The sequence below is a fragment of the Bacillus rossius genome, chromosome 1, assembly GCF_032445375.1.
Source record: "Bacillus rossius redtenbacheri isolate Brsri chromosome 1, Brsri_v3, whole genome shotgun sequence".
Classification (NCBI taxonomy): domain Eukaryota; kingdom Metazoa; phylum Arthropoda; class Insecta; order Phasmatodea; family Bacillidae; genus Bacillus; species Bacillus rossius.
In genome coordinates, this window is record NC_086330.1 from 375862288 (window position 1) to 375866442 (window position 4155).

A 4155-nucleotide genomic window follows, 5' to 3' on the forward strand; every position below is an offset into this window, starting at 1 on the left:
TATTATTACTGTGACACCCGCCATCTTGAAATATGGCCGCCATCTTGAAAATCCGTAATTATTTAGCTAGAAATTCGGGAAAAATTCCAAAATTCATTAAATAAATCACTCATTAACTTACATATTGATTCGATCCGCTCCAGTCCTTGGTTCGATCCCTGAATGATGCAAAACATTTAATTTTATATAAAAAATAATAATTTCAATAAACCATGTTCAAAATTCTTAAAGAGACTTTAAATCCTCTACTACCATCATCCTATCAGACACCAATACCACCATATTGGAAATTCGTAATTGTAATGCTAGAGATTCGGGAAAAAGTTCAAAATTCATTAAATAAATTTGTAATCTATATACTGATTGATTAGATCGACTAAGGTCCTTGGTTCGATCCCTGGCCGATACAAAACAACTTTAATTTTAAAAAAGTACCAGAAAAGTGTAAGGTTCGAGAAATAAAACACCTCAAAGTCTTTTACAAACATAATATTTATTACACAATTTCTATCCTACTACAGAATCACTTGCGAAAGCCAGCAAACTTATAAACATTTAGCTTTGCATAGACGTGCAACGACTACTTCTTAGCTCCAAATGGCTCCAAATGCTCCAAACGGCCTCCAAATGGCTCCAAAAGCTCCAACAGCCTCCAAATGCTTAACACAGTTCCAAATGGCTCCAAATGCTCCAAACGGCCTCCAAATGCTTGACAGCACCAAATGTTTCCAGCAGCTCCAAATGCTCCAAATGCTTGACAGCTCCAAATGCTTCAAAAGGCTCCAAATGCTCCAAATGCTCCAAACGGCCTCCAAATGGCTCCAACAGCTCCAACAGCCTCCAAATGCTTAACACAGTTCCAAATGGCACCAAATGTTCCAAACGGCCTCCAAATGCTTGACAGCACCAAATGTTTCCAGCAGCTCCAAATGCTCCAAATGCTTGACAGCTCCAAATGCTTCAAAAGGCTCCAAATGCTCCAAATGCTCCAAACGGCCTCCAAATGGCTCCAACAGCTCCAACAGCCTCCAAATGCTTGACAGCTCCAAATGTTTCCAGCAGCTCCAAATGCTCCAAATGGCTCCAACAGCCTCCAAATGCTTAACACAGCTCTAAATGGCTCCAAATGCTCCAAACGGCCTCCAAATGCTTGACAGCTCCAAATGTCTCCAGCAGCTCCAAATGCTCTAAATGCTTGTCAGCTCCAAATGCTCCAACAGCCTCCAAATGCTTAACACAGCTCCAAATGGCTCCAAATGCTTGACAGCTCCAAATGTTTCCAGCAGCTCCAAATGCTCCAAATGGCTCCAACTGCCTCCAAATGCTTAACACAGCTCTAAATGGCTCCAAATGCTCCAAACGGCCTCCAAATGCTTGACAGCTCCAAATGTCTCCAGCAGCTCCAATTGCTCCAACAGCTCCAAAAAAGGCTCCAAAATGCTCCAACAGCCTCCAAATGCTTGACAGCTCCAAATGTCTCCAGCAGCTCCAAATGCTCCAACAGCTCCAAAAAAAAGGCTCCAAAATGCTCCAACAGCCTCCAAATGCTTAACACAGCTCCAAATGGCTCCAAATGCTTGGCAGCTCCAAATGCTTCAAAAGGCTCCAAATGCTCCAAATGGCTCCAACAGCTCCAAAAGACTCCAAATGCTTCAAAAGGCTCCAATTGCTCCAAGAGCTCCATCTTCAATTGGTTTCAACTGATTCCAATACTTTTATCGAACTTGGCATGATTACTAACATGTCTTTATCAGTATACATTTTGACTGGCAGTGGTAACGTTTTTTACACCTTTAAGTTATAAGTTTTATTTAGAAATCAGATTTCGATAAATGATAGCTTCCATCTGGAAAGAAAATATATTAATTTATCTTCAAGTTTATACACATACATTTAATTTAATCCATTATTGTATGTAGCCAGCTTCCCTCAGTTCTTTGAGTATGAAGGATATTTCTTTAATGTTCGAATAGTTTCCTGCACAAAGCGATCCATGTAGTAGTCGTAGCCTGTTAACCAATATGTTAGGATCTTCCCATGAGGTATAATCAATCTCATCTGCTGCCTTCTTCATCCTTGCATGTTTATAATAAATATTATCTCTGGTGTTTATCGTTTTAACACCAACCACAAGGTCACTTTCGTCATCTTGCCAGTGATTATCACAAGCTTGATCAGGATAATTTATTTTATTACGTCGTTTCCATCGTTTTGGTCTCAAACCACCATCACAGTCTTCGCTCTTGCATGCTTTTGGTGCTTCAGTACAGTACTCAATCATGTCAGCCTCAGATGTGTCACCACAGTCTTCGATCACGCCAGCTTCTGATGTGTCACCACAGTCTTCAATCATGTCAGCACCACAAACTTGATCAGGATAATTTATTTTATTACGTCGTTTCCATCGTTTTGGTCTCAGACTGCCATCACAGTCTTCGATCTTGCCTGCTTTAGGTGTTTCAGTACAGTACTCAATCATGTCAGCCTCAGATGTGTCACCACAATCTTCAATCATGCCAGCCTCAGATGATTCATCAAAGTCTTCGACCTTGTAAGCTTCAGGTGGTTCTCCATCTTTCACATTTTCATGGAGACGACTAGATATTGGAGTAAATATATTTTCATTTCTAATGTGGTTACAACTTCCTTCGTTTGTTTTAAATTTTAAATTATTATCTTGATCTAGATCAGTAATTTTAGCATTAGCTTTTTCGCCTTCGTTCCTCTTCCGCGATGTTGTAGCCCAGTCTTCGTTATCTTTATTCATCTTAATTGTACAGGTCTTGTAATGTCTATCCAAGTAATATCTTCTACCAAAGGATTTCTGACACTGACTGCAATGAAATGGTTTTTGACAAGGACCCAAATTACACTCGCTTCTCTCATGTCGTTTAGCATTCTTTCTCAAGGTAAACACCTTGCTACAGTATCTACAGTGATGACGTTTTGATACAGCAACAACTCCCGTTTCAGGATTCATATTAGTTATTGAGACGAATGCCAGATGCAAACTAAGAGTTTTAAATTAGATATATTACTTAAATAGAATTTTTTAATTATTTCATCAGCGAGAATTAATTTATCTCATTCAAAGGTACTTGTTGCAAGTAGTTCTGCTTTTCAACAACAGATGTCGCCACATGTTACTTGCAGGTAAATAATATTTAGTTCTTTTATGCGGGATGCGGGATGCTCACTAACGATCGCAAAAGAAGGATGGCTTCGCTAGACTCCAAGGAGAAGGAAGTTCGTCCATCCTGTTTGTGCTTCTTAGATTTCTCAGAGATTATTTGACTGAGTAATGATATTTTTTTTTAAATTTCCACCTGATAAAAATATTACAAGTGCTGATTTATTGGCAGAATTTCAATAATTAAATGCAACCTTGAATAAAAAATGACATGACGCATTAAGTAAAAAATTCTTCATGCAGAGATCAATTCCTCATCAGTAACCAGAAGCACTCGGAGAAAACCATCAGATGTCTAGTCAGGAATAATCAGAAGCACCCAGAGAAAACCATCAAAATATTGTCAAGAATAATCAGGAGCACACGGAGAAAACTACCATAATATTGTCAAGAATAAACGGGAGCACACGGAGAAATCCACCATAATATTGACAAGAATAATCAGGAGCACACGGAGAAAACCACCGCAAGTTTTCTTTGATATCATAAAATTTTAGGAAAAAAATAATAAAAAATAAAAATAAATTAATAAAAAATAAAAAAAAATAAAATAAACATACATACATACATAAATATATTCTGTTAGCTTGTGAACTTCTCATTGTTGAACAAAGATAGAGTTCTAGTACAAGCCAGAATTTTATGTATGTATGTTTATTTTATTTTTTTTTAATTTTTAATTTTTTATTATTTTTTTCCTAAAATTTTATGATATCAAAGAAAACTTGCGGTGGTTTTCTCCGTGTGCTCCTGATTATTCTTGTCAATATTATGGTGGATTTCTCCGTGTGCTCCCGTTTATTCTTGACAATATTATGGTAGTTTTCTCCGTGTGCTCCTGATTATTCTTGACAATATTTTGATGGTTTTCTCTGGGTGCTTCTGATTATTCCTGACTAGACATCTGATGGTTTTCTCCGAGTGCTTCTGGTTACTGATGAGGAATTGATCTCTGCATGAAGAAT